Here is a 22,603-nt window from a genome sequence, read left to right on the forward strand (position 1 = left end):
ACAGCTGGTATAAGTTATACATCTTCTGTATATAGTGATATGGAGCATGCTGGTATAACCTGGGCATCTCCTGTATATAATTATATCTGTACAGCTGGTATAAGTTATACATCTTCTTGTATATAGTGATATGGACCATGCTGGTATAACCTGGGTATCTCCTGTATATAATTATATATGTACAGCTGGTATAAGTTATACATATTCTGTATATAGTAATATGGAGCATGCTGGTATAACCTGGGCATCTCCTGTATATAATTATATGTGTACAGCTGGTATAAGTTATACATCTTCTTGTATATAGTGATATGGAGCATGCTGGTATAACCTGGGTATCTCCTGTATATAATTATATATGTACAGCAGGTATAAGTTATACATCTTCTTGTATATAGTGATATGGAGCATGCTGGTATAACCTGGGCATCTCCTGTATATAATTATATCTGTACAGCTGGTATAAGTTATACATCTTCTGTATATAGTGATATGGAGCATGCTGGTATAACCTGGGCATCTCCTGTATATAATTATATCTGTACAGCTGGTATAAGTTATACATCTTCTTGTATATAGTGATATGGACCATGCTGGTATAACCTGGGTATCTCCTGTATATAATTATATATGTACAGCTGGTATAAGTTATACATCTTCTGTATATAGTGATATGGAGCATGCCGTTATAACCTGGGTATCTCCTGTATATAATTATATATGTACAGCTGGTATAAGTTATACATCTTCTTGTATATAGTGATATGGAGCATGCTGGTATAACCTGGGTATCGTACTGTAGAATTATGGGGTTTGTCCAGGCTGTGTAGTGCTTCGGTGTGTGTTTTGTCCTTCTACATGTTTAAAGAACTGAATTGTACTTTCCCCCATCTCTACCTGTAACATAATGATAATTCCTGTTAACGTTTGGTCGGTGATGTGATTTATTCACCTCCGATTCCTCTGGAGAAATGTACGTATGAGCACAACTGTGCAGAGGAAAAGTCTGAGACACAGTTTATCTTTTATCCACATTGTCAGACGAAAGCCAAGCTGACAGCTCGCCACCCAAGGCCGATGAACATTTAATCTTTCTGAACAGTAAATGTCCAAAGGTAAGACTAAGAAAATGAAAACATTATTAATGTGGTATATCAACTTAGCGCTCAGCAATGCAATTATCTATGCTTCCTGGATGTTGCCTTAAAATATTTTCAGCCCCGCAGCGACACACATTTTGTGCGCAGTATGAAGATTTTATATAAATGTACAGGAGCTTGTGTAGCAAGAAGGGCTCGCAGGTAGAGCCTCATCTCTTATATCAGGAGACAAAAATGAGGACAATAGAAGCATTAAGTAAGGACTGACGGGATTCTCTGGACTTGACTACATTGGACAATATATGCATCTACCAAATGCATTGTGCACGTGCGTTTCTTATTCTCCCCACTATTTTCTATGGGTTGGGTAAAGTAGAGAAAGAGCTTATTGAATCCCTAAAGGAAATGTATTACATACAGTTGCAAGAAAAAGTATGTGAATCCTTTGGAATGATATGGATTTCTGCACAAATTGGTCATAAAATGTGATCTGATCTTCATCTAAGTCACAACAATAGACAATCACAGTCTGCTTAAACTAATAACACACAAAGAGTTAAATGTTACCATGTTTTTATTGAACACACCATGTAAACATTCACAGTGCAGGTGGAAAAAGTATGTGAACCCCTAGACTAATGACATCTCCAAGAGCTAATTGGAGTGAGGTGTCAGCCAACTGGAGTCCAATCAATGAGATGAGATTGGAGGTGTTGGTTACAGCTGCCCTGCCCTATAAAAAACACACACCAGTTCTGGGTTTGCTTTTCACAAGAAGCATTTCCTGATGTGAATGATGCCTCGCACATAGGAGCTCTCAGAAGACCTACGATTAAGAATTGTTGACTTGCATAAAGCTGGAAAGGGTTATAAAAGTATCTCCAAAAGCCTTGCTGTTCATCAGTCCACGGTAAGACAAATTGTCTATAAATGGAGAAAGTTCAGCACTGCTGCTACTCTGCCTAGGAGTGGACGTCCACATTTTATGACCAATTTGTGCAGAAATCCACATCATTCCAAAGGGTTCACATACTTTTTTCTTGCAACTGTATACTGTTTTTTGATAATAAAACTAGATATTGACACATAATATTTTTTCTCATCTGTTTTTATTTTCTATTTTGTCAACATGATGATTGTGGTGGCAGTCTTGCCGGAGCTGCTGTTAACAGATTTGCTTTATAGCAGCCATATAGACCTCAGTAACCTGTAGTCTGATTTCAATGGGAATGTATTGTTGCATGCTCTCTGACCTGTGCAGACATAATTGTGCCGGGAGGGGGAGGAGGCAAGTCTTTACCATCAACTACTGACTTCTATGGAAGAGCATTGAAGGCAGTCTCTGTGACCTGTGCAGAGGTCATTGTGCATGGAGGGGGAGGAGGTGTAACCATCACCTATTAAAATGTATGAGAGAGCATTGTAGGCATGCTTTGTAACCTGTGGAGTCAATAGTAGCATTCGTCTCTGCACATGCATGAGTAAGGGGGAGAAACATCACGTGGTGGGGAGGAGGTGTGAACGATGTCAGTCTCAGCATCCTTCGTGATGAATGTTCTTATATGAATATGTATAACCAAGTTCTGTGACCTGTGCAGAAGTAATTTTGCAGGGAGTGGGAGGATGTGAGCTGAGACCATCACCTATTGAGGTTTAAGGGAGAGTGTTGTAGGCAGGCTTTGTGACTTGTGCAGAAGTCATTGTGCAGGGAGGGGGAGGAGATAAGCTGTGATCATCACACATTGACTTCAAAGGGAAAGTGTTGTAGGTATGTTCTGTGACCTTTGCAGAGGTCATTGTGCAGGGAGGGATGAAATTTTCTCGTTTTCTATTGACTGATGAGATCATCTGCTTTCATGGGAAATCCTGGATCTTTGATCTGCTTATGAACCAAATGTAGCATGCATACTTATCTCATTTCTATGGGCGGTAAAATTCACACCTCAGCGAAATTGAGCGCTCCTTGTATGTAGATATCTAGTTGGATCTTTCCAACTCTAAGCCATGAGTCTGAGCTCACAGAGAACATCTCAAGAAATCCATGTAGACTAAATAAGATTGATAATTTTAGCCGACTTCATGTCATTTAGATAATTGATCAAATACGTGAAACAACACATGACGGAGGAAAAGTAATTACAGGAAACTGGGAGAAGAAACAACTTAACGAGCCACAAAACTCCTTCTACAGAAAAGTCCAAAATCTTTGGTCGACTTAATGAAAAGATGGATTCTAATGGCCGGAAAACAGAAAGCCTTCCATATGCTTTGTGTACTTCTGTGCATTTCCAGAGATTGCAGAACAGCCATTCCACTGGGCCTATGATCTAATCGGGTAGAAAACCAAACAAGCTTTCAGTTATTAAGTGATTTTTCAAAGTACAACATCCCGAGTACCGTGCTCTTCTGCTGCCGATTATTCACCGGAAATAGAAATTATTTCTAAAGTAAAATCCTACCTTATCTGTTTACAACATTGCCCAGTGTCTCGGCCAATACATGACTTTACCAAGGTTCTGCCATAACGCTTACTCCAGTCACATCCAAAGTGACTTCCAGATTTTTTAGTTTTCACTCGGGATGTTTTTTTGAAACCTCTTTCTGTCTCTCTGCCATTCTATCTCCCATAATCACTTAGAATTGGAAGTGTAGCTTTGATGCAACTCACGATATGTTGGCTACAATGTTACTCAATATATTACATAGATCTTAGCAATGCATTTCGCTATTATCTAATTATTTTTAGACATATTTTGCAGGGGTGGGGGAGGTCAATGATTTTAGACTGCACTAAGAGTTAATCATTGAGGGCTGCCTAGAACTTATTGTATCACTTTCACCTCTCATAGTACCTGAAAGTAACAAAAATAGGCAGTAAAGCAATATATCTGACTACGGAGAGTTTGTTTGCAGTCTGTCACCATGGAAACACATTTATGCATAGGAGCTGTATACAGAAAGTTCAAGGAGATTTTAAATCAACATTTGCAAAGCGTTTTGTTTATTTATTTATTTAATTTTGGATGCATTGGAGAAATGATAAATGATTGCAAAAGTCTTCATACTCTTTAGAGAAGCTTGCTATAATGATAGCATATTTCATTCCGGAGCTTTCTGAAGCCATTTTGCACCAGAACTTTATTTTTGGGCCTTTTTCACAGGTTCACAGTTTTTTTTTTTTTTTTTTTTAACTCTCTGGTTAATTGCAGCAATATATGTATCTGCTGCAGCATCAAATCATCTCTCAGGATTCATTACCCATTTTAAACAGAGCTTAAAAGTGTGAATTGATACTGCAGCAGATATATTCTCGTCCTGTAATAAAAAATAATTCTGGGGTGAGAAGAAAAAAAAAAAGAAAAAAAAAGAGAACTGCAGAGAATTTCCCAGAGGCTTTAACTCATTTACCTGTTCTTTTTACGCGACTGCAGAATAATTTGAGATATATTAATCTAGTAAAATGCTTTCCTTGTAAACTATATTATAGAGACTATTTAGGGTTTGCAAGTAATAGCAAAACATAATTCTTAACAACAATCTCATTAAAGACAAACACGAAGACTTACACCATGGCTGCCGCGCCGCAAACTACCGCCGTATAACTTTTTTTTTTTTCCATAATAGATGCTAAATATTCCTGTACATTACGAACAACGCAAAGTATTAAGTGGCATTCACGAAGGGACGGGCCGTGCAGGTGAGAAAACCACAGACTATTCCAGCCAGAATGTGCAATGAAATATGAGAAGGAAAGACCAAAAAAATGTAAAAATAAAAAAAGGTAATATTGCATAAAAGATAATATAAAAGAAAAAATATTCAGCATAATAAAAAATAATAAAATAACAAAAAAGTGATACAATAAATAAAAGAAAAATAAATCATGACAATGAAAAATGAAATTAAGATAAGTAAAAATAATCTGCAAAGAATTTAATTAACAAGATAGGTAAAAATAATCTGCAAAATTAATAATTAAATTAACAAAATAATAAGCTAACATAATAAGCATAATTAATGGACTTTTTTTTAACATAAAACAACTGCTAATAAAAAAAACTAAATTAAGGATGAGCATGTAAAGGGGACTTCGAAAGGCTGGTCCCAAATCCATAATCCTGCTCGCTCCCCAGTGATGGGTCTTCCAGGCTTTCTTCTTTCATCCTTCTTGTAATATTTAAAGGGTTTTATGATCTCAAGAATAAAAAAAAAACTGTTAATGGGGCCACTTCTTAAGTGTAGAACTTGGTCCTCCCTTCTATGGCCACATGTAGAAGAGGTGGTCACGTGTATGTGGCCCTCTCCTACAATGTCTACAGATCCTCAGCCACACTCCTCCTGCACCTCCTCCTCCTCTTCTTGGTTGTATTCGTGGCTCTCCTTACAGGTGGGGTCCTAGAGGTGCCCATTATTTACACTACCTCTATAACCACCTGCGTCTCATAGCAAACCCTTCCTGTTCAAATACCAACTCCAGGCCGTCTACAGCTCCGCACAGGCGGTGCAATGACATGGAAAGAGGAAACCTTTAGGCTGCAAGGTGAATGGTGGGAAAACGAGCTGAAGACCAGCAATCTCTTCACTTATGATTTTTAACAACTTAACGGAGACCCCCCCCCCCAAGTCACTATAATGGTAACACACCCTATAATTCAGCTCTGCATGGGCTGTCTGACACTAAGCAGGGGTGGAGACATATTTGGTAAATATTAAGTTGCCCATAGACACAAAGTTACCATTTTCATCGTATCTATGGAACGCAGTCACATCCAATCACTTTAATTGGTCTTGAAACAATCTGAACAGTTTGCCATGGATAAAACCTTTGTGATGTTCAGGTACAATATCTTGTAGGGCTTGCCCCGTTGCCCCTTTAACCAACAAAAATCCAGAAACATATTGGAATACTAGTTGTCCTATAGACACATTAATACTTGAGTTGGATGCCCCACCAACAATATCTTATGAAATCTTCCGATAATTTTCTTAGCCGGATTTCCCCTTTAAGACGGAAGAACATAAGAAATAACCCCCTCTCATTATTCTCCAAGACTCCATTTACAACTGTCTTATGAATCACACTTATTAATAGAAATAAGTCAGCCAGCTCCTACAATGTGTCGGCGTGTTAACCCTTTGCAGTGAGGTAATGGGCTGACGTCATGAACGACCCAGTCTAGACTAAATGCTGTTGTCAGTGAGCATCTTAAAGGGCGAATGTGGGAACCATTAGGCTATTGTGCCTGATTCATTAAGATGGTGGCTCCTGGTGGCGAGACATATAGGACCGGAAGAAGCTTGCCGAGCTTTTAACCTTTCAGTAATGCATGCTTTTAGTTTCCAGGCCTGTCAGCTTCCAGGAGAAGGAATTTTACACGGTTATTATCTGAGGAGCCGCTGGAAATCTACATTAATATGCATTATAACGGCTGAAGGCAAATTTCCAGGTATGTATCCAGGGTTAGGTGCACTTAGCTGCTCTGCACTTAGTTCTGGATGTTTAGAGGACAGGAGGAACCTGGTGCATTTAGCCTGGGAGATGCTGGTAACATGATGTTCAAGGACACAGTCATCCATGACTGATACATTCTGGCAAGTGACCAACAGAGCCACCACAAGTCCCACCGCTGCTCATCCCTATGGCTAGCCTTGAGAAGGGCCCAAGGAGCCATGCTAATAATGCTGTGATAAACTATATGGAGCCACCGGACTATAGTGCTAGCCGCGCACAGGCTCCATCATGACCAGTCTGACCCGCTCTTCCAGTTACTTTATGTTGTATACCACCAACATATTCCACAGTGTCACACACAATCTCTGCATCTTACAAACAAGCTAGAGGAACGTGCCGCCACCATAATAAAGACACTGCGCCAACTCCATCCTAAGGAGACCGTGGCATAACCATTATAAAGACACCATACCAGCTCCATCCTAAGGACACAATGGTCTCCCTATTATAAAGACACCGTGCCAGTGTCAGTGTCATCCTAACAACACCGTACCACCACCATTATAAAGACACCGTGCCAGCTCCATCCTAAGGAGACTGTGGCATAACCATTATAAAGACACCGTGCCAGCCTCATCATAAAGACACAATGGTCTCAACATCATAAAGACACCGTACCAGTGTCATCCTAACAACACCGTACCAGTGTCATCCTAACAACACCGTGCCAGTGTCATCCTAACAACACCGTGCCAGTGTCATCCTAACAACACCGTGCCAGTGTCATCCTAACAACACCGTGCCAGTGTCATCCTAACAACACCGTGCCAGTGTCATCCTAACAACACCGTACCAGTGTCATCCTAACAACACCGTACCAGTGTCATCCTAACAACACCGTGCCAGTGTCATCCTAACAACACCGTACCAGTGTCATCCTAACAACACCGTGCCAGTGTCATCCTAACAACACCGTGCCAGTGTCATCCTAACAACACCGTGCCAGTGTCATCCTAACAACACCGTGCCAGTGTCATCCTAACAACACCGTGCCAGTGTCATCCTAACAACACCGTGCCAGTGTCATCCTAACAACACCGTACCAGTGTCATCCTAACAACACCGTACCAGTGTCATCCTAACAACACCGTACCAGTGTCATCCTAACAACACCGTACCAGTGTCATCCTAACAACACTGTGGCATCACCATTATAAAGATACCACATCAGAACAATCTTAAGGACACTGTACCAGCAGCATCTTAACTACCCTTTTCCAGCACCATTATAAGAAAACCATAAGGAACCAGTGCCAGCAACTTCGTAAACACTCCTTGCCAATGCTATCCAAAGGAAACCATGCCAACATACTGTGCCAGCAGCATTATTAGGACACTATAAGGACATAGTGCAGGCAACTTCATGAAGACACCAAGCCAGTGCCATCCTAAGGCTCTGGACTGTATTGCACAGTTTTCATGTATCTGACTTCAGAGGGAAGATGGATCCTGAAGAAGGACATAGAACGCTCCGCTCCGTGCAAGAGCTCCCGAAATCCATCAGCTCCTCAAAGGGGTTCTCTATACTTCTAATCACTTCCTATCGAGTGCACTCATTGAAGGCCGCCATATAGAGCATGATAACATGTTGGTGCACACACCTTCCTGCCTCATTACCGGAACTGGATGTTACTATATGGCGACGCTCTACTACAGGACAATGAGCTCCTATATGGCGACGCTCTACTACAGGACAATGAGCTCCTATATGGTGACGCTCTACTACAGGACAATGAGCTCCTATATGGCAGCGCTCTCTTACAGGACAATGAGCTCCTATATGGCGACGCTCTACTACAGGACAATGAGCTCCTATATGGCGACGCTCTACTACAGGACACAGAGCTCCTATATGGCAGCGCTCTCTTACAGGACAATGAGCTCCTATATGGCGACGCTCTACTACAGGACAATGAGCTCCTATATGGCGATGCTCTCCTACAGGACAATGAGCTCCTATATGGCGACGCTCTCCTACAGGACAATGAGCTCCTATATGGCGACGCTCTCCTACAGGACAATGAGCTCCTATATGGCGACGCTCTCTTACAGGACAATGAGCTCCTATATGGCGACGCTCTCTTACAGGACAATGAGCTCCTATATGGCGACGCTCTCTTACAGGACAATGAGCTCCTATATGGCGACGCTCTCCTACAATGAGCTCCTATATGGCGACACTCTCCTACAGGACAATGAGCTCCTATATGGCGACGCTCTCCTACAGGACAATGAGCTCCTATATGGCGACGCTCTACTACAGGACAATGAGCTCCTATATGGCGACGCTCTCCTACAGGACAATGAGCTCCTATATGGCGACGCTCTACTACAGGACAATGAGCTCCTATATGGCGACGCTCTACTACAGGACAATGAGCTCCTATATGGCGACGCTCTCCTACAGGACAATGAGCTCCTATATGGCGACGCTCTACTACAGGACAATGAGCTCCTATATGGCAACTCCTATATGGAGACACTCTCCTATATGGCGACGCTATACTTTGCTGACTGTCTGGATCCGAAATCAATCACTTCCAGTCCGACACATTTAATATTAATCCCGCCAGCGATAATGCACAACCAGAATCATCCAATTAAACTTTTATGCTGGACCATTGCCATTTCTAATGACTTATTTGGGTAGACCCGATGCCCCCGCGCTGGCGTTACCAAGCGTAAGCGTCTGCTGCGTTGATGGTTCTTGTTGTTGTTTAGCTGCACACAGCACGAACCGTGAAATCGCACACAGACCCTCGCGGAAAATGGGCAGCGCGTATAGGGGGGGGGTCAGTGCAGACCGTGGCGGATTACCAGAGGCTAAAATATCATTGTATTACATGGAGCAGGATTTCCCGGGGCCCCAATCAGAAGAGCTATAATGTCGCAGGATCTGGTCTCGCGGGAGCGCTCGTTATAGGTCTATAATACACAATCATTTCATAGCTTTAAGAATTTGAACGGTAAATGCAGGGAAAGAAAATAGTAATCATAAAATCATCATGTTTTCCAGATGTCACGGCGCCTATTACCAGCTGTAGACTGCAATGAAGCAGCGCCCTCTGTGGCCCTCGGCGGTAATGCTGCCTGCACATGATCAGAAGGCAGAAGTCACGTCCTATGGACAGCAGCTCTGGGGCCGGCTCGTACACGCAGCCCCATTATATTCACCCAGGATACCCCCGGGGATATATACAGCCTAGTTAACCCTATAACCGCCTGGTACCAGGCGATGCATCACATCACATACTACGGTCTCCTCTCATCTCACGTCTCTTCCATATGATATCAGGATCAGAGCGAAAGGTACGGACCCCGGGGCAAAACAATTAGAGAAAGCAAGAAAATGGAGAATAGATGGGAAAAAGGTGATAATCATAGAGTCCTGCACCATATACTACCGCCATACGGTGCTTCAATAATACAGTGCATCACAAATGCAGGGCGAGGAGGGTCCTAGAGACTGTCCCTCTTATAACCCTTCCTGGAAATCAATCCACTTTTAGGCCTCTTTCACACGACCGTATGTGTTTTTTTTTAGTTTTTTGCGATCCGTTTTTCACGGATCCGTTATTTCGTTTTCGAGTTCCGTTGTGTTTCCGTTTTTCCGTATGGCATATTCAGTAATTACATAGAAAAAATTGGGCTGGGCATAACATTTTCAATAGATGGTTCCGCAAAAAACGGAACGGATACAGAAGACTACCGCCATAACGTATGTGTTCCGTTTTTTTTGCGGACCCATTGACTTGAATAGAGCCACGGAACGCGATTTGCGGGCAATAATAGGACATGTTCTATCTTTCAACGGAACGGAAAAAACGGAAATACGGAAATGGAATGCTTACGGAACACATTCCGTTTTTAATGCGGAACCATTGAAATGAATGGTTCCGTATACGGAACACAAAAAACGGCCCGTACACTCGCAAAAAAAAAAAAAACGATCGTGTGAACTAGGCCTTAGACCTCTTTCACACGACCATATGACTTTTTCTGTGTTTTGCGGTCCGTTTTTCAAGGATCCGTTGTTCCGTTTTTTAGTTTCCGTTGTGTTTCCATTTCCGTTCCGTTTTTCCGTATGGCATATACAGTAATTACATAGAAAAAAAATTGGGCTGAGCATAAAATTTTGAATAGATGGTTCCGCAAAAACGGAACGGATACGGAAGACATACGGATGCATTTCCGTATGTGTTCCGTTTTTTTTGCAGACCCATTGACTTGAACGGAGCCATGGAAAGTGATTAGCGGACAATAATAGAACATGTTCTATCTTTAAATGGAAACAGAATGCATACAGAGTACATTCCGTTTTTTTTGCGGAACCATTGAAATGAATAGTTCCGTATAGGGAACGCAAAAAACGGCCCGTAAATGAAAAATAAAAATAAATGGTCGTGTGAAAGAGGCCTTGGGCTTCACTGTTCCGACACAGAGCGGCCGCCTGATCCTCTACTTCACCACCAGATCCCCATTCACTGCGTTGATCCGGCCAATTTCCGGCAAAAACCATCGCATGTAACGTTTTTTTAGTCTGGCCAACAGCCGGCATTTGCGCCGGATCTCCGAAACGGAGAGTTGAATGTATCCTTGGATACACCAAACATGGAAGTGTGAACATTAGCTTAGTCAGCGATCTGGATACAATCTTTACACCGTGCAGCTGAATTTGTCAGCTGTGCCACAACACACACTCATCTCTGCTACATCTGTAAGGGACTATTCCCAGTTAGGAATGAGTGAAGGTGGTGCCGTTAGGGGTAAACCTTTTCAGATGCGGCCCCGGTCCCTATGGGAGCTGAGCACCCTCCTGCAACATTGCTATAAATAGAAAGTGGAGCGCGAGGCACGGAACGGCTCACTGTAAGGGAGTGCCTCGTTATGATAGACGGTGTATACAGAGGCAGCAAAGTGTGACCTGACGAGGTACTGCTAATACACCCAGACGTCTCTACAAGTTCCTCGTCATTCATAAACCTCGTAACTTGATGTCTTATAATGACAAAAAGAAAAGCTACAAGCAAAGCAAGCAGTGATCCTGGGGTAAGGCAACATATTGATCTGAAGATAACAAGCAAGCAACCCTGCTGTCCCTTGCTCCTTATCCATTTTAATCATAGCTCATTAGTTGGCCATGCCCCTTTAAGATCAGGCGGCAGAACCCCGACACCCACCGGACACACTTCTATACTTCCCCTCTCACGATTCCAGTCATTGAGAAGCTCCTCCACTGCAGCTTCCCACCAATTATCCTCCTTACACCCAGAACATCTAACGAGGGGTCACCAGATTGATAAATTGGGAGTCTGGATGTCATTTTGATTGATCGCAACTTTTTTTTTCTGCCTGATGTCTCATTTGGCAATCACTGGTACTTATTAGAGCATTGACTTGTGTTCCGTGCGGGGCCTCGCTCGCCGCAGCGTTAATTCTCCGTCTTCCTGGGGACAAAGATTTGTCTTGACAAAGTGAAGCTCTACATTGTGAGGTCTTTGGCGAATGGTAACCGTTAAGAGACAGACGGAGCGCAATTCTAGAAAGGTAACGGGGACTTCGGCTGCAAGATCAGAGTCTCCTTCACTTGGGATTCTGTTGTGCTGGAAATCATGTGACCCCTGTGACCTTTACAGCCATCTGCAACATTGTATCAATGGCATTCAGCAAATGTTACTTTTTTTTCTGTGGATTAAACCCCAATTAAGGCTACTTTCACATTAGCGTTATTCTTTTCCGGCACGGAGTTCCGTCCTAGGGGCTCAATACCGGAAAAGAACTGATCAGTTTTATCCTAATGCGTTCTGAATGGAGAGAAATCCGTTCAGGATGCATCAGGACGTCTTCAGTTCAGTCTTTTTGACTTTTCAGGACGGAGATAATACCGCAGCATGCTGTGGTTTTATCTCTGTCCAAAATTCTGGAACACTTACCGGAATGCCGGATCCAACATTTTTTCCCATTGACATGCATTAATGCCCCAAGTGTTCCGGCAAAACGGATCCGGCTTTTCGGTCTGTGCAAAAAAAATAAAATGCCGGATCCGTTTTTCCGGATGACACCGGAGAGACAGATCCGGCATTTCAATGCATTTCCTTATCTGTCTGACAAATGCCATCAGTTTGCATGCGTTTTGACGGATCCGGCCAGGGCCGTCTTTACCGCAGGGCAAAAGGGGCAGCTGCCCCGGGCCCAGTTGCTCCTGGGGGGCCCAAGCAGCCTTTTACTTGGATTTTACTTGGGCCCCCTATATTTTGTTGCCGCCGCCGCCGCCGGCCCTGTAACAGCACGGAGTCACTGTCCGGAGTGAGGAGGGGGCGGGGCCCGCGGCCGCTCTGCGCTCCGCTCTGCTGCCTGGCCTGCCTGTCTCTTTAACAGAGCAGACCAGTGGCTGCTGGAGCGTGATGCAGCTGCCGCACAGGCAGAAAGAGGAAGGAGGCGGAGCCCCAGCCGGCAGCCACAGCCAAAGCCAAGCAACTAACAGAACTTACAGGTATTTGGTGGGGGTGGGGGTGGGGGGGGGGCTCATATAGGACAGGGGGACAGTGTGTGCTTTCCTGCCTGCTACTACATCAACCCCCCCCCCCCCCCCCCAGGGATTGTGGGGGTCATTAAGGGTTGGACTTGCTGCTGATGTTGAGTGTGCCAGTGTGTGTGTGTCCGTCCCTGTGTGTGTGTGTCTGTCCCTTTGTGTGTGTGTGTGTGTGTGTGTGTCCGTCCCTGTGTGTGTGTCTGTCCCTTTGTGTGTGTGTGTCTATCCCTGTGTGTGTGTGTTTGTCCCTTTGTGTGTGTGTGTGTGTGTGTCCATCCCTGTGTGTGTGTGTTTGTCCCTTTGTGTGTGTGTCCCCGTCCCTGTGTGTGTCCGTCCGTGTGTGTCTGTCCCTTTGTGTGTGTCCGTCCGTGTGTGTCTGTCCCTTTGTGTGTGTCCCTTTGTGTGTGTCCCCGTCCCTGTGTGTATGTCTCTCCCTGTGTGTATCACCTTGCCCACAGTGTTCCTATGTCTTGACGCAGCTGCTTCAGAACGTTCTGTGCGGGGAAGAGGAAGAAGATGGAAGAGGAGGCAGCGCCAGCATGGAGTCTGTGCGATAGACACAGGGAGGCACACTAAGGACGAAGGTAACACTTCCACATGATCTACACTAGTGTTATCTGTGGTTTTACATAGGACTGCAGGTAACACTACTACATTATTTAGCACTAGTGTTATCTGTGGTTTTACATAGGACTGCAGGTAACACTACCACAAGGTTAGCTCACACAGGGCGCCTGAACACCTAAGGCCGGCCCTGGCTGCGCACCCCAGCGCCAAGGGATGACGTCACTGATGTAATATGCCTCTTATATGTGGAGAGCGGTGATGTCACAGATGTAATATATTACTTATAAGTGATATATTACATCAGTGACATCACCACTCTCCACACATAAGTAATATATTACATCAGTGACATCACTGCTGTCCACATATATCGGTAAGTAATACATTACATCAGTGACATCACCGCTCATCACATATATGTGGAGAGCGGTGATGTCACTGATGTAATATATCGCCTATATGTGGACAGCGGTGATGTCACTGATGTAATATAACATTATATGTGGAGAGCGGTGATGTCACTGATGTAATATAACATTCTATGTGGAGAGTGTTCATGTCACTGATGCAATACAGCGCTCCAGATGGCGACCAAAATGGTCGCCAATGCGCCTTGAAATTTGCAGATGGCGACAAGACTTGTCATAGGCTACAGGCCTGAGGTCTATTTGGTAGTGAAATCCCAGCGCAGGCAGGCATGATGATGTCATCACGCCCGCCTGTGCCAGGACGCGGTGAGGTGTGCGTGTCTGCGTTGCACCATCCCTCGCCGTACCAGCAGCTAGTGAGCGCCAGTGAAAGGAAACAGGTGAGTATAAGATTTTGGCTTTTTTTTAAGGTGTGGGAAGGCGGGATCCAGGGGGCCCAAGTAAATTCTTGCCCAGGGTCCAATCAATATTAAAGACGGCCCTGGATCCGGCAGGCAGTTCCGGCGACGGAATCCTCTGCCGCAAGTGTGAAAGTAGCCTTATCTGTGTTTCCTCTACTGGATCTCAAAACCGGAGGGAAACGCTTCAGTTTTGTCCCCATTTATTGTCAATGGGGACCAAAATGAAACAAACCGGAACGGCGTGCACCTGTGCCGGATCTCAAAATTCGGACAGCAAAAACGCAGATGTGAAAGTGGTCTCCGAATTCCTTCTTAAATGGCTTAGAATTAGATGGGGAACTGATCCAAAGCATCTGCTGATCTACTGCCCGTAGATTTAATTCTCTGCTACTTATACAGCTCCAACATATTCCGTAGTGCCTTACCGAGGCGTCCACAGTCTAATTCCAGATCTACTAAGGTCAATTTCATAGAAAGCCAATTAACCCATCAGGATGTTTTTGGAGTGTTGGGGGGGGGGGGGGGGGGGGGGACGACAACGACCGGAGGTCCCACAGAGACCACGCAGATCCTATGCAGATGTTGCCCATGGTTGGACTTGAACTCAGGGCTGCAAGGCAGAAGTGCAAAACAAGTGCCATCCTTCCCCACTGATTGTTAGTTAGTACTATCAGGGGCAGAATTATTATTCAACAGGTCCCATAGCCAAATAAGATGGGGTCCCCACCACCTAGTGTAAGAAAATTAAAACAGCAGTATAAGTAACAAAAATGTAAAGTATGTTGTATAATAGCACAATACATCAAAAAATGCACATTATAGCAAAAAGCCACCATACTGTAATGTTCTTGCACCTGATAGGGCCCCCCCCCCCCCCATAGCGAGTGCTAGGGGTGCTGTCGCTACACCCACGATACTCACTCAGTTCAGGTGCATAAATCTGCTCTTCTCCTCCACAGCGAGCATGCTCATGGAAGACGGCTTGTCACAACAGCTCAGTATAGGCGGCAAAGGGGGCTAAAGGGTTAACCAATTCATGGAAGATGAGAGGAACATATCATTAGTTCTGGTGACAAGGGGTTACTCTGTAGTAATAGGGTAGGAGACGTTCTAGGAAGAAGATCCAGTCATTAGATCAGACACTCACCAGGCGCCCACCCTTTATCTCTGCAGTTTTATATAGTAAATGATATTCCAATCTACAAAAGCTAAAAACTGAACGCTTTGTTATCTCATCTTGAATGGAAAGGAATAAAGGAAATACAATGAACGTCAGGACAATTCAATCTCCGAAAGCTTCATTAGAAACGTCGAAATCAAAAGATCAGCAGAGAAATCGATGCAGAACACGTATCAGTCCAGGATCTCAGCATCGACACCTTCACGTATCAGTCCAGGATCTCAGCATCGACACCTTCACGTATCAGTCCAGGATCTCAGCGTCGACACCTTCACGTATCAGTCCAGGATCTCAGCATCGACACCTATCGGGTGACTTCACGCATCAGGTCCACTGGGCAGAGTACAGCTGTACACCTTCTGAGGGACTACAAACACAAGCAGGTCTTTGCAAATAGAACGACACCATGGAAACTTGGAGACATGGCGGACCATGGGGTCCAGATGAGGGTGACGGCTGCTCTGACTGGCACCATCACTCTTCTCTTTAAGCTCCTTTACTCTACAATAATAGTAATAAAAGCAATGCTGCTTCTTGGACCCCAATAGAAAGGGGGGGGGGGGGGGGTTGATGGGGTGTAATGACATGAATCAGACAGCAGGGGGCCCCATTTTGGTTTTTGACATTGACCTTCTTCTTCTTGGATCTATGGCTCTACCTATCCCAACTAACATAACATGACTTCATGTTCTACTTTGTATGAACCCAACTTCCTAGGTGCCCTTACGGCCCCCTTTGTAAGCCTATAGCCCTGCCAGTTATTGGGATCAACCATGCATCCTACACAGATCTAGACCCCACTAGTAATGATGACTGACTCCACAACCTACTAGCCGTAGGTGTGCGATACAGATGTTGTGCAGTTGTATTGGTCATGAAATCCTAAGGTGATGCTTTTTGTGTCTCAGTGAGATGAAGTAAGTCAATGGTTTTGATGAAAACCTTGTGATAACACATCACGACCTCTGCTGCATCCATATCTACACACCAGACCTGTCAATCAGTCAGTAGAACATCTTGGCTCCATACATCCAAATGTCGCATTGTCTTACAAGAACTGAGCACAAGGTTCTGTCAGCCCCGAGGTGTGTTCATATATACAACCCATAGAATGTCATACAAAGACCACGCTAATGATACATAGATGAGTATCTGGGGTCATCAAGGTTGTTACGCAGAACAGTATGGGAGGAAGCTCAGGGCTCCATTCTAGATGGAAATATTTGGTTTGATCCCCGAGGTTTTAATTTGATGTTACTTCAGTGATAAGAATATCTATACGGTCAATGGTCAAACCTTTCATATCTTGTGCCTGGATACAACACAATCCACACTATGTGGACATCAAAGAGTCACAGATCTTAGTAGGTTTGGGGGGGGGGGGGTAACCATGTTGACATCTTCTGCTAATTCTCTGCTTTTCTTACCCGTTATCAGTTCTGCATATACAGCAGCTAATTGATCATTAAGCCCGCTGAATGGTAAAACATATGAAGACGTGTCTCCGAGGATGACCCCGGTTCCACACTCACGCACAAAAACACAAAACGTATTTACTTAAAGGATCATGACTGTTAATGAGAAAGATAACATCTTATGGGAAAGCAAAATCAATGTGTCTGACAAGAACGCTGCGCCTGGAAAAGACCCCACGAGAGTTCATCGCTGACCCTGCTCAGAGGTAAAGGAAGAGTCTCACCTTAGGGAGCAATTCATTCAGGTGTGGAAATCAAATTACTGCAATGATGAACCCTAAACCTCAGTGGTCGTCTCAAAAATGGTCATTCCATTCCATCGATGCGGATCTTGCACCATGGAGCATAATCCACAGCAACTATTCAGTAGCCAAATTCTATGGAAAACACAGGTATTGTGGCAGGTAAGACACGCGCAGGACTTTATTGTGCTGCGCCACATCTGACCTTGAGCAAAGGTGCCATCTCCAAATATCCAAAAAGTGATGCACTCAACGCTGGCTCTGCCCGAATCCTCACCCAACTGGATCTCATGTCAATTACTGTATCCTCATGGAATGGTAAGTGCAGAAGCAGGGAACTTAACACTTAAGTGGGAACCAAAGTCTCTAAGACACTAAAACTTTTGCAACAGACCAAAAAACAAACCAAAAAAAATTAAAAACTTCATCCTCATATTTACATTTACACCCTGAAGATGACAAAAGGCAGTGACTGCAAGTTGGAAAATCCATACCCTGCTAATCCGGGTCTTGCTCGCTAAATACCACATTAGAGGCAATTACGAGGACGGCTTAAATCCTCAGACACAGGAGCTTTTTAAAAAATATTTTCTGCAAAGGATCTGCCTCAAATTCACAGACTAGAACTGAAAAGACATGATCCTTTAAAGCTTTATGTTTTGAACTTTTTACATCAATTTGTTGGAATGATGACCGCCTTGAGAAAGGGAAGAAGTGAAGAGCACGAGATTTTGAAAACTCATAAACCAGGTGGGCGGCAGGGACCATGTCTACCCAGGGCAGCACTGTATGGTGGAGGTTCCTTCATACATCATTGGACCGGGCTCGCTTTGCTTATTTCCCCTTTGTTTTGTTAACCCCATATGTTTTTGCTACTTGGCTCTACTAAGTTACCCATATAAGTAATCTAGGAAGGCTTTCTAGACATAAGTATTTTGGTGAGTGGGGACCACAGTTACAGTAACTTCACCTTTGGACCGCACCAACCACAAATACCGTCCTCATTCCACCGACCATTTACTATATCATGGTGAACCTGATCCCTTACTACCATCAGGACCTTAGCTTCGCTTGTGAACGTCTTCATCACTTTGCTCTACGTTGAATATAAATCTATCTGAAGACCCCAAGTTCAGATCAATGATCTTCTCCAATGCAGTAAAAAAAAAAAACAACAATCTCACAGAATAGACAGTACAACGTGGCACTGAAATGATCCTTGAAGCATAAAACAGCCTTCCACTGAAGAAGGCGCCCATCCCGAGAAGCACAAGGAGGGCACGGTGATAAGGAAAGGAAAATTGTGTTCACGTTGTCAACACGGAGGTTGCATCTGAGGAACCTACAAGAGAACACGGGAAGGTTTTTAACCAGTCTATAATCCATTGGCCACCATTGGAAGACCAGCACCACCAGTATCCCTACTCTGAAAGACTCTTACACTTCCTCAAGACCCACATTCTAAGAACAACACATCTTTCTACTTATTTTTTGAACAATCCAAGAGACATCTTCACATTTCCAAATTCAAGCACCCATGCGTCTTACTAAGTCGGAACACTGTGCGTGGGAAATCGGTGGAGAAGTGAGATAAATCTTGGAATCTTCACATTTCCTGACCACATATTTTCTTCCATTCCACCCCCCCCCCCCCCCCATAAGAAATCATTATTCAGGATTTACTGTATGATAGGCAAAAACCATGTATCCTGGTATCATGAATTATGGAGGCGACATATGGGGAATTATGTGCACCTTGCAGATGGGAAGATAGATAGATGTCGGTGACGACCACAGATAGTTCCTGCTGCTATTTTAAGCAGCCATTCTTTTTAGTTTACGGCTCCAGAGACTCCATGAAAGATGTATATGTATATTTCTTGTCAGACTCATTCTGTACGACAGGGAAATTTAAAGCTTCCTCCAAGATTGATGCCGAGCACTGGTCTGCATTATGTACGACTCAAGCAACTGTGGCAAAGCGTTTTATTCTGAAATTGATTTTACCTGGACACTACTTGTGCGTGTTGAATATATCTACAGCACAGACATTAATCAATATCCCCCTGCAGAGGACGGTGGCATCAGGCGGCCGGGCTCTCCTACTTCACAATAATAATTATATGAATCCGTTAATTGCTCGTTCATTGGCTGCGTATAACCCTGATCCTCTCCGCGGACCCATCTCCTGTCAGGGGGTCCTTTTTGACTATGCATCTACTGCAGCCTGTGGATACATTTTTTATTTTTTTTTATTTTTTTTTGCTTTCCAATGGCTCAACCACGTAATAACACTGAGCTGATGCAGAAAGAATGGGCTCAGCTAAACAGAGAGGCTGTTCATTGAAATATGCAAGAACTGTTCAGCACTACAACTAGCTCCACTCCTGCATGGTAAATAGCGCACGTCTTTAAGCAGAAGTGCAGGATCTACAAGCCGGGGGCTCGGGGCACCGTCTACAGCACCAGACTCCCATAGGATACATTTATTTTATACCGATTCTTCTAATTCTACATGGTATATATATTTTTTATCTTACCCTTGTTTATATTTATATATACATTGTAACTAGAAATTAGATTTGTCAATTGTTTATTTATTTGCATCCTGCACCTTCTGAAGCCACTGCAGATGCACAAGCTCCAGGTTTCCAGGTTTCCATGTCTCTAGGTCCCCCCCCTACCAGTTGCATTTGGCTCCCCTTATGCAATCATCACCTATTTTATTCCACATCCACCAAGTGCCTGGAGTGTTTTCTGCCTCTGCAGCCAAGTGCTCCTGCCTGACCATTGTATAACTCTGCAGCCCATCACCGCAATCCCCTAGATCCCCTGCAAAACCAGTGTGAATAATAAGACACAACAGGCAAGTTGCACAAGGCTGTCGCCCTCCTCTTTACCTGATGCAGGTACATATTCGGAGGGCATGCACCGACTCGAGGGATGCTAGGTGATGGCACAGCTGTCTGGCTGGAGGCTACAATCTTGCATTACACACATTTAGTGAGAGGTGAGGAAGCCTTCTCCAGCCACCTGCAGTATATGGAGGTGATGATGGACAGTTCTAGCATCACCATCCTCTCCTCAGTTGCAGTTTATTGCATTTGCATGTGAAGAACAAGGGTTACTTTCATGTGACTTGACAGTTCTGCGCTCAGAATCCTAATTGGGAGCCCAGTTACTGTATGGGAGCTGCACAAGGAGGGGGGGATCCTGGCTTACCTTTAATTCCTCTATGGCATAGATGGTGGTGTGATAGTTCTGCAGCAACTCCAGAGCATCATCTACAATAAGGATAGCAGTCCCACCGCTGGCAAGTTGAACCATTCAAAGCTAACCCTGGACTCAATAGCTCCTTCTGCATTCCATGCTAGTCCCAAAAGGCTGGATCCCTCCAGGAACAAGTGTATCCAAAGTTCTGGCTGAGTCTTCTAATGGGGAGCAGCTCAGCTGTCAGCAATGGCAAATCCACATAGCCAGGCAGGTGTGGGAAAGTCTAGGACAAGTTGTGTGGGAAGGATGCAATGGGCAGATCTATTCCTTGGCAGGTGGTGATCCCTGCAGACAGATCCCTCACCCTGGGTCTTGCAGTAGTGATGGTGTCTGCTGGAGACCTCAGAGTCTGACAGGAGCAGCTGAAGCCTGCTGTCTGAATCCAGCACTGTTCGAGCCAGCATTCCTCTCCAGCAGTGACATCACCGGTGGGAGGGGCTTAGCATGCAAATCACAGAACCTTTCCTTCTTCTCTTTTTTTTGCTTGCTCTTAAAGGTATCATCTTGCAGAATGCTCCCACCCTCAGTCCAGACTCTGCAGCATCTTCTCCGGGGCCCCTAGCAGGGACTGGGGCCGAATGGCAGCTGCGGAGGGGCTGCTGATCCCCCTGATACAGTATCTGCTGCAGATGGATACAATGTAACAAGAAGTGGCTGACCCGACAGAGAACACAAGGAGGACTCCTGGGGGGTTAGAGGCAGCCCCGGGTCCCATCATCCTTAACCCCTTCCCTGCCTGTGTGCATTCCCAGGCGGGGGGAGCTCCGTGCAAAACACATGCAGGGGCTTCAGAGATGCAGGAGGAGGAGGAGGTGGGCGCCATGGATCCAGCTCTCTGCAGACACATGCCCATCTCCTGGGAGCCCCACAGTAATCACCATGTACAAACACCTGGGTGCACCAGGGAGCAGCAGCTGTTGTGTCACTGCAAGTCTCAGCATGCCCCACCAGCCGGGAGATGGTGGGAGTCGTAGTTCTGCTGCTGCTCTACAGGCTGATTCAGGGGAAGGTTCTTGTCTTGATGTCTTATTGGTTCTGGGCAGCAAGGAGTCATCTACCCCAGAGAGAGAGACCCTGGAAGACCCCACTGCCTCTGGCTGCTGCAGCTCTCAGGGTGCCAGACACCCTGCCAGATGACTCCCCATCAGTAACCCTTTGTATACCAGGCCCCCAGATCTGTGCATCCCTGCCCACCAGGCATATACTGTAGGCTCCGTGACGGACATGCACCCACCTTACCCCAGGGCCACCCTCTGCCAGCTGCACCTTAGTATATCAGATGCCTGTACAAGCTGCGGTTTATGAGAGGCCGCCATGCGGTTCTGACCACTCTGCAATCACCTGACCACCATGAATGGCTGGTCACTATGCTGTGCCATGCTGCAATCACAGAATGCATGGCCAAGGCGGCTTGTTAGGCCTCCGCTACCTCTAGGTACTTTCTTGCTGTTGACAGTTAATACCCCCCATACCACCATACACCCTTTCCATGCCAAGCAGTTTGCAGTGTATAAGCTACCACCGTGCAGTTCACCGCTGTTGACTAAGAGAAATTAAAGGGGTTGTCCAGGAAAAAAATAAAATAAAAAAATAATGTATATATATATAAAAAAATATATATAAAAGAAAAAAATATATAAATAAATAAAGAAAAAAACAGCGCCTCCCTGTCCCAAGTGAATGGTTGCAATACCTCACACAACCTGTGGACAGGGGTGGTGCTGTTTTTTGTTAGAAAGCAGCCATGTCTTTCTCATCCTGGATAAAGCCTCATTCACAGTCCAAATCCGTGAGCAGGTGGTCAGTGATGCATCCGTGAAGGATCCGTGTTGTGTCCGTTTTTTGCTGTCCGTGTGCCATCCGTGTTTCACTGACACTGAACAGCTGAAAAAT

General features: G+C 44.7%; 1 protein-coding gene across 2 annotated transcripts in view; it reads right to left on the reverse strand.

Moving 5' to 3' along the window:
* The window catches only part of PCDH11X (protocadherin 11 X-linked), a 198,443-nt gene extending 177,387 nt beyond the window's left edge, over positions 1-21,056 (reverse strand). For both annotated transcript variants that reach the window (XM_040404756.1, XM_040404755.1), the window contains exon 1: positions 20,660-21,056. The gene's annotated coding sequence lies outside the window, so the exon portion shown is untranslated. The remainder of the gene's footprint in view (positions 1-20,659) is intronic.
* Positions 21,057-22,603: the final 1,547 nt, after the last annotated feature.

This window comes from Bufo bufo, chromosome 8 (assembly GCF_905171765.1).
Source record: "Bufo bufo chromosome 8, aBufBuf1.1, whole genome shotgun sequence".
NCBI classification, from domain to species: Eukaryota; Metazoa; Chordata; class Amphibia; order Anura; family Bufonidae; genus Bufo; species Bufo bufo.